Below are 12,750 nucleotides of genomic sequence, written 5' to 3'. Positions count from 1 at the left end.
TCTCTTTATTAAAGAGAGATTAATATAATAAAGTCAATCATTTTATTTATTTATTTATTTGGCCATGTCCATGTCATGTGGACATTCCAGGGCCAGGGTCTGAACCCGTGCCACAGCAGCAACCCAAGCCACAGAAGTGACAAGGCCAGATTCCTAACCCACTGCGCCACCAGGAAACTCCCAAAGTCAAGCATTTTAAAGTGTACAATTCTGTGGTATTTAGCACATTCGCAATATTGTGCAAACATCACTTCTATCTAGTTTGAAAGCATTTTTGTCACCTAAAAAGGAAACCCCTTACCCATTAAACAGTTATTCCCATTTCCCTCTCCCAGAGCCTCTGACAACCACTATTCTGCCTTCTACTTTTGTGGATTTAGCTATTCTAGATATTTCATATAAATTGATTCAAATAATACGCAACCTTTCATGCCTGTTTTTTTCCACTTAGCATGTTTTTGAGATTCATCTGTGTTATAGCTTATCACATTAAGGTTCTCCAGAGAAAGAAAACAAATAGAAGGAATATATCTCTACTTCCTATCTATCAAGACACACACACACACACACACACAGAGAGAGAGAGAGAGAGAGAGAGAGAAAGGGAGAGTAAGGAGAGGGAGAGAGAGAGATTATGAGGAATTGGCTCAAGCAATTATGGAGACTGAGAAGTCTCATGATCTGTCATCTGTAATATGGCGAACCAGGAAAGCTGATAGTGTAATGCAGTTTAACTCCAAAAGCCTGAGAACCAAGGGAGTATAGTTTAAGTCTGAGTCTGAGGGCAGAAGACTGACATTGCAGTTCAGCTGGGCTGAGAAAAGCAAATTCTCCCTTCATCCACCTTTTTGTTCTATTCAGGCACCTCAATGAATTGGATGATGCTCAGTCACATTGGGAAGAGCAATGTGCTTTGTTCAGTCTACTGATTCAGTTGTTAATCTTATTTGGAAACACCCTCACACACACACCCAGAAATAATGTTTAATAATATCAGCGCACTTCCTGACCCAGTCAAGTTGACACACAAAATTAACCATCACAAATGTATCTATACTTCAGTCCTTTCTGTGGCTGAATAATATTTCAACGTATGAATATATCACATTTTGTTTATTCATTCTTTAGGTTGTTCCTACCTTTTGGCTATGGTGGATAGTGCTGCTATGAATATTTATGTACATAGGTATATTCAAATACCTGTTTTCAATTATTTTGGTTGTATACCTAGGAGAGGAATTGCTGGGTTATATTTCATCTCTATGTTCAACAATATAAGGAAGAACAAAACTATTTTCGTAAGTGGCTGCAGAATTTTATAATTACACAAGGAATAAATGAGGGTTCCAATTTCCCCACAATCTCACTAACATTTATTATTTTTCATTTAAAAACTGATAACCATTCAAGTGTGTGTGAAGGCATATCTCATTACGGTTTTGATTTGCATTCTCCTGAAGACTAAAGCTGTTGATCATCTTTCATGTGTTTATATCTTGTTTGGAGAAATGTATGTGGAAGTCCTTTGCTCATTTAATTTTTTCCTTTTTGTCACTGAGTTGTAGGAGTTCTTTGTATACTTTGGAAATTAAGTCCATATTAGATATATGATTTGCAAATATTTGCTATTTTTAGGTTGCCTTTTCACTTTCTTGATATTATCATTTGATGCATAAAGTTTTTAATTTTGATGAAGTACAATATATACATTTTTTTCTCTTGTTGTTTGTGCTTTTGGTATCATATATAATAATCTATTGCCATATCTAAGATCATTAAGATTTACTTCTGAGGTTCCCATTGTGGCTCAGTGGAAATGAATCTGACTAGTATCCATGAGGATGCAGGTTCAACCCCTGGTTTCACTCAGTGGGTCAGGGATCTGGCATTGCTGTGGCTGTGGTGTAGGATGGGAGATGTAGTTCCGACTGGACCCTTAGCCTGAGAACTTCCATATGCCCCATGTGTGGCACTAAAAAGCAAGAAAAAAAATTTACTCCTGCTTTCAGCTTAATTTTTGTATACAGTGTAAGGGGTTCAATTTCATTCTTTTTTTCTTTTATTTTTCCAGTTTTATTAAAATATAATTGACATATATCACTGTATTAGTTCAAAGTTTACAGCATGATGGTTTGATTTATTGTACTGTATTGTACTGTAGTGTATTGTATTATTGCATTGATATATTGTAAAATGATTACCATAACAGGTTCAGCTAACATCCATTAACTTTATTCTTTTGTTATGTGGATTTATCTATGCACCTAACTTTATCGTTTTTATTTTTTCCTCTGTATAATCAAATTACTATCTAGCATCCTTTTATTTTATCCTGGAGGACTCCCCTTTACTATTTATTGTAGGTTAAGTCTGCCAGTGATGAAAACTTTCATTTTAGTTAAACTGAGAAAGTCTTAATTTCTCTTTCATTATCAAAGAGTAGTTATGCTGGATATGCATTTATTTGTAAAGTTTTTTTTTTCCTCTTTCAGCATTTTAAGCATATCACCTCACTGCTCCTGGCCTTCATGGCTTCTGATGAGAAATTGGATGTTAATCTTATTAAGTATCCTTTGTATATAATTAGTCATCTCCCTCTTGCTGGTTTAAAAAATCTTTGTCTTTTGACAATTTGATTACAATGTGTCTTGTTGTGAAACTTTTAAGTTTATTCTGTTCATAGTTTGCTGAGATTTTCAGATGCACAGATTTTTGTTTTTTAGCAAATTTGGAAAGTTTGACCATATTTCTTTAAATATTCTTTCTTTATACACTTCCTTCATGATTCCTATTAAGCATATGTTGGAATTCCTGATTGTATTCCACAGTTCTCTTAGGCTTTGCTCATTTTTCTTAATTCTTTTCCTTTAACCAGGACCAGATAATTTTAACTGATCTGTCTTTAGGTCCACTGATTCTTTCTTCTGCTTGATTGCATCTGCTGTTGAACCCCTCTAGTGAATTTTTCATTTCAATTATAATACTTTTCAGGTCCACAGTGTTTATGATTTTTTAAAAATAATTTTCCTCTCTCTTTATTGATATTCTTTTTGTTTGTTTTTGTCTTTTGCTTTTTAGGGCTGTGCCAATGGCATGGAATTTCCCAGGCTAGGGGTTGAGTCGGAGCTGCAGCTGCTGGCCTACACCACAGCCACAGCAACTCCAGATCCAAGCTGCATCTGTGACCTACACCAAAACTCACTGCAACGCCAGATCCTTAACCCACTGGGCAGGGCCAGGGTTCAAACCCACATCCTCATGGATACTAGGTGGATACTTAACCCGCTGAGCCATAATAGGAACTCCCTCTTTATTGATATTCTTTATTTGGTAAAAAAAATAATAATAATAACTCTCCTGGTTCCTTTACTTCTTTGTCAATGATTTCTTTTAGCTCTTTGAGCATATTCAAGACAGTTGATCTAAAATCTTTGACTATTAAGTCCAACATCTCAGCTTCCTCATGCATAGTTTCTACTAATTAATTTTCCTCTATGAATGGCCCCCTTTCTTGTTTTTTTTTTTATATGCTTCATAATTTTTGTCAAAAACTAAACACTTTGAATATTACAATGTTGCAACTCTGGAAATCAGATTCTCCCCAGGCTTTGTTGTTGTTGCTTGTTGTGGTTTGTTGATGCTTGCTTATTTAATGATTTTTCTAAAATATTTTTGTAGGAGTTCCCATTATGGATCAGTGGTAATGAACCTGACTACATCCATGAGGATGCAGGTTCAATCCCTGGTCTCACTCTGTGGGTTAAGGATCTGGCATTGCCATGAGCTGCGTTGTAGGTTGCAGACATGGCTGGGATCCTGTGCTGCTCTGGCTGTCGCATAGGCCAGCAACTGCAGCTCTCATTTGACCCCTAGCCTGGGAACTTCCATATGCTGCAGGTGTGGCACTGAAAAGCAAAAAAAAAAAAAAAAATTGTAAAGTCTGTATTCTTTGTCATGTATTGTCACTGAGGTTTGAGTTCTGTTGCCTTAATGGTCAGCTTGTATTTTGACAAAATTACCTGTAATCTTAAACATCTGGAGCCAAAAAAAAGTAGAAAAAAAGATACTCTTCCAGTCTTTGCAGACTGGCTCTTTACTGAGCACTTCAATGCTTAGAGAGGCTGTTTACAACTCTGCCCTTGCCTTTATTTCCTGTTTGAGCAGATCCTGAAGGCCAATTAATGGTGAAATACTAGAGTTGTCTCAGCGATTTTCTGAAAAAGCATTCAGTTTGGGGCATGAAAGTGGCTTTCTCAATTCCCCATTATAACAACTTTAAATTTAAAGCTTGAGTATAATCTTCTTTAACTTGATATTCTCCTCTGGGGCAGGAATATTCCCTTCTGGACATATTGGGGCATTCTCACCCCCATTTCTTTGCTGGACACAGCCTACTAATGGCCAGTGGGTACATGAAAAGACGCTCAACACCACTAATTATTAGAGAAATGCAAATGAAAACTACCATGAGGCACCACCTCACACCATTTAGAATGGCCATCATTAACATGTCTATAAATAACAAATGCTGGAGAGGATGTGGAGAAAAGGGAACCCTCCTACACTGTTGGTGGGAATGGAAATTGGTACAAATACTCTGGAGAACAGTATGTAGGTTCCTCAGAGAACTAAATATAGAACTACCACATTGGAATTCCCATCATGGCTCAGCAGTTAATGAACCCAACTAGCATTCATGAGGATGCAGGTTCAATCCCTGGCCTTGCTCAGTGTGTTAAGGATCCGGTGTTGCCGTGGCTGCGGCGTAGGGGGGCGGCTACAGCTAAGATTCGAATCCCAGCCTGGGAACCTCCATATGCCATGAGTGCGGCCCTAAAAAGACCAAAAAAAAAAAAAAAAAAGGAACTACCACATGATCCAGCAATCCCACTCCTGGGCATATATCCAAGCAAAATTATAATTCAAAAGGTATATGTGGAGTTCCCGTGGTGGCGCAGTGGTTAACAAATCCGACTAGGAACCATGAGGTTGCGGGTTCGGTCCCTGCCCTTGCTCAGTGGGTTAACGATCCGGCGTTGCCATGAGCTGTGGTGTAGGTCGCAGACGCGGCTCGGATCCCGCGTTGCTGTGGCTCTGGCGTAGGCTGGTGGCTACAGCTCCTATTAGACCCCTAGCCTGGGAACCTCCATATGCCGCAGGAATGGCCCAAGGAATGGCAAAAAAGACAAAAAAAAAGATATATGCACCTCTATGTTCATTGCAACACTATTTATAATAGCTAAAACATGCAAACAGCTTAAATGTCCATTGAAGATGAATAGATTAAGAAGATTTGGTACACATATACAATGGAATACTACTCAGCCATACAAAAGAATGAAATAATGCCATTTGCAACTAGAGATTCTCATACTAATTGAAGTAGGTCAGAAAGAGAGAGACAAATACCATATGATATCATTTATATGTGGAATCTAAAATATGGCACAAATGAACCTATCTACAAAACAGAAACAGATTCACAGACATAGAGAACAGACACATGGTTGCCAAGGAGGAGAGGGGAGGGACTGGGATGTACTGAGAGTTTGGAGTTAGCAGATGCAAACTATTACATTTAGAATGGATAAGCAATGAGATCCTACTGTACAGCACAAGAAAACTATATCCAATCTCTTGGGATAGACCATGATGGAAGATAATATAAGAAAAAAGAATGTGTGTACACACACACACACACACACGGCCGGGTACTTTTGCTATATAGCAGAAATTGGCACAACATTATAAATCGACTATAATCTAATAAAAAATAAATTAAACCATGCAGATCAGATCATGAGATGATATATTTAAAGTGTGGGAAACAACACTGTTAACCCAAAATTATAATATAATTATATACAATATATTATATTTATATATGTATAGCAAAAATTTCCTTCAAAAATGAAAGAGAAAATAAGATAGCACCAGATAAACAAAAAGTAAAAGAATACACTGCTAGCAAACCTGCCCTCCTAGAAATACTAAAGATAATTCATTCATTCAGGAGGAATGAATAGAACTATATAAAGAAAATTTTTGTATGCTACTAAAATTAAGTATTAATCCAAATGAGATTGTTATAAATTAGCATGTTAATTATAATCCCAAGGACAACAGTAAGAAAATAACTCAAATATAAAAGAAGGGCCTCAAACAGATATTTGTACACTAATGTTTATAACAACATTGAGTAACTGAATACTGCATCCAAAAAGTAGAAACAACCAAAGTGTCCACTAACATTTGAGTGGATAAACAAAATGTCATACACACACACACACACACAGAAATATAATTCAGACTTAAAAAGGATAAAATAGAAATACATGCTACAGCATGGGTGAAACTTGAAAATGTTATGCTAAGTGAAATAAACCAGACACAAAGTACAAATATTGTATGATTCTAATTTTATGAGGTTCATGTAATAGTGAATTTCATTGAGATAGTAAGTAGAATGATGGTTGTCAGGTGCTGGGGGAATGGAGGAATGAGGAGTAATTGTTTATTGATTCTGGGACGTGCACCATAGCATCCACTACACCACCAAAATGTGGATACTAACCTCCATGCCTGGGGATTTTCTCCCACCTTATGAGTCTTAATAGAAAACACAATCATCTCTCAGTGTAGAAGATTACCAGCTGCCCTTGCCTGGGCAGGTCATTTACGCACCACACACTGAACACTCCTGTCCCAGAGGAACGGGGAAGAATATTCTTTCTGGGTGTGGTGACAGTTATAGGAAGCTCAAATTCCAGGGGCAGCAGTAGCAATCGTCAGCGTACTCAGTGGCAATATCAAAAATAGTACTCTCACTTGATCACTTTTGCAGTGAGATTTCAGCCATTGCTCGTTGGTTACGTAAACACTAAACCTGGTTCTCCAGCCCTCTCTGTGACTCTACAGATTACCTACAAACCTTTCCATAAATTCCTTTTTGATTAAAATTGTCAAAGATTTTGTTTCTATTGCTTTTGACTAAGAAACTTGACTGAAACAATGAAGGGATAAGGAATTTGGGGCAGAGAATGGAAGATGTGCCTAAGCAGGGAAGAGGAAGAGAACAAACAATATCAAGGACCTATTTTACACCAGTTGCTGAACTAAATTCTGACAAATCTCTAAATTGAATTAACCCCTATATTTACACTGCGACATAGGTATTAGTATTCCTCTAAACTCAGAGAGATGACATACATTGCTCAAAATCACATACTTATAGGCCAAAATTTAAAACCTGTATGTCTGACTCCAACACATCCCTGTATGCTAGTGCTCTATTCTAGTATTCTTTAAATGTGCTACATGGGATTATCTCTGAGTGCAGGGGACTAGGAGGATGGCAGATAGGCTGAGTCACATGGATGTGGGCTAGGCCCCAGTTCAGTTTCAACTTGAGTAGCTCTAAATTGTATATTTAATATAGTGTAGTACTACTTAAGATTTTGATTTAAAAAAATAAAATATATATGGTTTTAGAAAACATCCCTCCCTGGTCATTTGTACACAGTTCTCTCGGCCTAGAGACCTCCTCTCTCTCTTCTTTTGTTTGGCTGATACTTACTTAGAGTCTAAGCAGGAGATAGTGTGGGACTGATTTGTGTTTTAGCTAACGAATCCTTACCTCCTTATCCCAAAAGAATGGCTGAAGGTGGGGCTGTCAGGTCTTGCCTGAAATATAGATACTGTCAAGTAGGTAAGCTTTCCAACAGCCTTCAGGTTATGTTAAGGAATCAACTGCTCCATCAGCCCTCATTTAAAGGTCCATTCTGCTGCCTGGGACTATCTCATCAGTACTCACTGTGGTACCAGTAACACTCAGAGTGCTTTCTTTGTCCTGAGATCCAGCTGGGACCTAACAGTTTTAAATAAAGCTGTACTCAGCTACTGGGGCAGTCAGTCAGAGGGCAGGCCAGTCCAGGGCCCAGCCACGATGCCACTCATGTGGAATCCTTTGGTTACATTATCTTCATGCAGTCTTTAGGCTTCAGCTACTTCAGGGGCACAGATGTGTGCCAGCAAAGGCATTGCCATATTGGCTCACAGTTTGGGGGTGGGTGTCACTCAGTAGAGCACAGGAAACTCCATACCAATACCCTGAGTAAAATACTCCAGAGCCTACCAGTCTTGGGATAGTTTAAAACCATCCATCAGGTAAGCCAGCTGTGCTGCTGACTTCCACCTGCTGCTTTCTGCCAGCATTCTCCTTGGAGGCTACCCCTGGAAGAAGCAAGGAAGAGCAGAGGACTGTTTCAAGGGCTGGCAATCGTGGGTATGGCTTTGATGAGTGCTCCTTACAGGGTCCATTTTGAAGACTCTGTTTCACTCTGCTCATCTCAGCCATGACTGAAGGATGGATGAGATGAGAACCCCATCACTTGGTCCAGGCTCAGCTTGGAACTTTGAGAAATCAGAAATTTTCTGCCAAGAAAATGACAAAAAGCTTCCCACCATTTTCTTCCTTTTCTGACTTTGCTCATGAAGAATTCCTAAGAGGAGCTGGCAGGGAGGAATAAAGGGGAAATACAACGCCAAGCACAGAGCAGAGATGAGGAGTCAGACAGGTCTAGACTGCATTCCAACTCTGTCATGGAAAAGGAAATACTGGACAAGTCAGCTCCTTCTTCTTGAGTTTTTAAATTTCTCATTCACAACGTGAACATGACTATTTCACAGCACCGTTGTGGGCAGTGAATAAAAGAAAGTAAGGTGCCAGAGTTCCCATCATGGTGCAGTGGGTTAAGAATATGACTGCAGAGGCTCTTGATCTCTGTGGAGGTTTGGATTCAATACCCAGCCCAATGCAGTGAGTTAAAGGGTCCAGCATTGCTTCAGCTGCAGCTGTGATGTGGTCACAACTGTGATTTGGTCACAGCTGTGGCTTGAACTCAGTCCCCAGCTCAGGAGCGTCCATATGCTGTGGGTGTGGCCATAAAAAAAAGAATAAGGCACCTAGCAGGGTGTCTGGTATAGACAAAGTAGTCAACAAATATTAATTTCTATCCTATCCCATAGGCCGAGCTTGTTAGGTAAGAAAAGTCTTTAGCAGACATGAAGGCTATGTCTCCTTCCCCCAAAGGTAGTTGCTCAAATAGACAATGTAGCTGCACCAAGAGTTCATTTGATAACATCACTGCCACTCTTCTCTATTTTCCCACCAATTCTACTTTCTTAATGCTCTTTCAAGCAAGTATGGCCTTTCTATCAGTTCCTTACGCAGGTCCTCAAAAGGGTAAAATATTGAAAGTAAAACAGTGGAAGGTACAAATATTCTCTCAGTTCAGTTTCACATCAAATGTTGAATCACGTCTTGCTTCTCCTTTAATGTCTTTAGCAGTTCATGGCCCCCTAGAGCAGGCTATTGCACAGTCCTTCTAAAGAAGGAACCCAAATATTAGCAGATATAATCTACTTGCTGATAATCTTTTCTGAGTCTTAGTTGGGCACACATGGGCTGATAATGGAACTGAAATGGCACAGTGAGGGAATATCCAGAAAATCTGTTTAACAAGGAATTGAAGGAGCCATGCAAAGGTGAGACAGAGGAAGGAGGGGACAACGTCAGAACAAAAAAAAGTTAAATGACTGAGGAGAAGAGGCTGGGTCTCTGGTGGCTTCAGTGGAAGAGAAGTATGCTTACACATACACGTGCACAGTGTTACCTAAGAAGAGAGTTAGAAAAAAGAAGAAAGAAAAAAGAACTAGAGGTTGCCCTCAGTGGGTACAGAGTCTAACCTCTGGACTGCCCTTTCGGAGCCCACATTGCTCCTGGCAAGTCTGTCAGCTTATCAGCACTGGTGGTGGCAAAAAGCTTTGCCTTCTGACCCCAAGATCCATTTGATTTCTGTCCTGCCCATGGCATGACTATACACTGAAAAATACCAAGATGATATGAGCTTGAAGGGGAAGCTCAACCATCTCTATATTTGGAGAGTGTTTAAAGGCCACATCTGACCTAGACATGGTTTGAGGCTTCAGCTACATCTAAGACATATCTGTCTGAAGGGGAAGCTATCCAGAGTGACAGAACTCAGGCTAGAAATTATTAGACTTGGTACTTCCATTTTTAACACTCTCTTCTCTCCTTGTGGCTAATATCTCCAGGACCACAAGTACTGCTACCCCAGAGAAAACTGGTTCCACCTTTCTTTGGTGACTGCCATGCCAGTTTTGGGGTTGGGTTTCCCACATATTATTTTGATCTGTCAAATCTATCCTCAAAGAGGTGTTTATTGGAACAGACTGAACATTTCTCTGGAAACAGTGTGTGTATAAACACTCTATATGAAACACATGTGCTTTGAAAGTGCTTATGAGAGCATTCTCCAGTTTTAAAAAAAATCAATAAAACTTGATTAAATATTGATGTCAAACTGTTTCCTGCCCCTCTGAGTATAACTGAGCTTCTGAAAAGATTGTGCATTTTCTGTGATTGTTGCTTAAAGTCCAGATAACAACCAAATGGTATGGATACTCCCCTCTAACACATGAGTACAGTGCAGGTGTCTGGAGGTTATGTGTACTTGCCCAGGATGAGTGCTTCACCACAATGGACCTGGTCTTCCAAAAGGCCATTATCAGTTGGCTGTAGAACTGCTTTTGCAAGTTCAGACCTTAAATGAACTACAGTGGAACGCCATTCCTAGTTATGATTCTTTGACACAAATTTTAAACCTCAAAGATCAGTTTTTGTAAGTGCTGATAAAAGGAAATACCTACTGAATTTTCACTTAAAAATAATAATCACCTTTTACTCTTTTATGGTTATTGTTCTAGCAAGAATCACTTAATTCTATGTAACGTTTACAATTCCCCTTTATGACTAGCTATTAGTTCTTGAAAGCATTAGTGTCCCCAGCATAAGCACATTAAGTCCCAGGTCTATTTTCACTAGCTACATAATACTAAGAAAGTCATTCTACCTTTCAGCGTGAGCCTCAGCTTTGTCCTATGAGAATAGGGAAAACACCACCTACACTTTAGAGTTACCAAAAAGAATAAAGGGGATATTATTTGCAAAGCACCTAGAATATATCCCCTGGCACATAGTAGGTGCTCAATACTACGAGTTGTTTTCATGTCTATGTAGTTTACAACTACATGTTTATTAAATTAAATTAGGTTACAATGCAATATGGCCACTGCCATTAAGCACTGATGGAAACTGAAATAGCTCATTGTGGTTTCTATATATTTTGCTTTCTTCTTCTAAGAAATCTATTTTTAGTTGAATAATATCCACAAGATTGCAGAAATTCCTTTGATTAAGGGTGGTTTGTTTTCTGCTGATCTATATTTGATGCTTACTTTTTGGAACTTACTTTTAAACATCATAATATATCATTCTATTTTGTTTCCTTTTAACGTTCAAAACAAAGGAATAAGATTCTTGCTTGTATTTTCAAGGGTTTGGACTTTAAATGTTCCTGAGAAGTGTTATGAGCCCTTTTCTTGGTAAATGTAGAACCTAGTATTAAAGTCACAGAATGAAATGAGGGAAAGTATTGTTCACAGAAATTTGACATGATATTAAAAGCAATGGAAGATTTGCTAAATTCAAGACTGTCGGCACATATACTATGGGCTCACTCTAATCTGTATGCACAGAATCTGTATGCACAGAATCTGTATGCACAGAAGAGGAGACCAGCGCAAGAGTGATGACAGGAGTGGGATTTAGACCAAAGGTAATCAAGGAGAGGAAACACTTCTGCAGCCAGCCCAGGAAAGGAAATTTAGGGATAGGAAAGAGTGTGAGATACCCCTCAGAAGGAAATGAAAGCTTAGAAAGGAGGGTGGCTGATAAAGTGGGTGGTTGTTAAAACAATCTAGCCCCAACATTCTCCTGGTTCAATACCACTCCCACCAAATGACAAGGTCGGGGTGGGAGGGATGCTAAAAGGAAGCAGTGAATACTAGCTACCCAAGGTCCTGGTTTTCATGCATGTGCTATGTATAAATGAGTCAAAGAGAAGTCAGGACAGGAAGTCAGAAGGCCGGGTTACTGTGCTCAACACTGCCACTCACTAGCTGTGGGACACTGGGCAAGTCCTTTGTCCTCTATGGGCTTCTATTACCCTATCTGTAACATGAGAAGTTTGAATGAGATAATTTATAGAGGGCCTTCCCAGTTGATCACCATTCTGTGTTTTTTCAATCCCAGAAGATAAAAATACAGAGACGCAAAAGCAAGCTTCTTGTTAGTTGTTTCTATCCCCTCCTCTGAGAGTAAAGATCAGGGTTTTTTTTTTCTATGTTAAGAACCTCGGGCAAAAGTTGCTTAAATAGAATTCAGCAAACCACTAAATTTAAATACTTCTCACCACCACTTTGATTTCTGCATAAACATAACTTGGGTGCACTATCATGGGCTTGAATAGCTTGGGTTTTTTAGCCTAGCCAAATCAAGCTTAAGTACTTGAGCCTGAAATGTTTTAGAAAGACTTATCCCTGGACAAAGAGCCTGGGATTAGCCATGATTGCAATCACAGAGGTGCTGGAGCCCCTCCCACTGATTTCAGCACTTCTCTGAAGAGCTAGGCAAATGTTCAAGTGTGAAAGTTCCCATCGAATCCTGATCTTTTTAGTGGAATTATATTTTCAAAGCAAGCTCAAGACCACAGGGGTCTTAGTGTGAACAATCAAATTCCAAGCAAACAGTCTCACCCCCACTCTTCATTTCTCTTTCTTCTTCTGGATTTTGCTATTTATTTGGGAACTGCTCTTTCGTTTGGTTTG

This window comes from Phacochoerus africanus, chromosome X, assembly GCF_016906955.1.
Source record: "Phacochoerus africanus isolate WHEZ1 chromosome X, ROS_Pafr_v1, whole genome shotgun sequence".
Taxonomy (NCBI): Eukaryota; Metazoa; Chordata; class Mammalia; order Artiodactyla; family Suidae; genus Phacochoerus; species Phacochoerus africanus.
Note: the sequence above shows the minus strand (reverse complement) of the source record.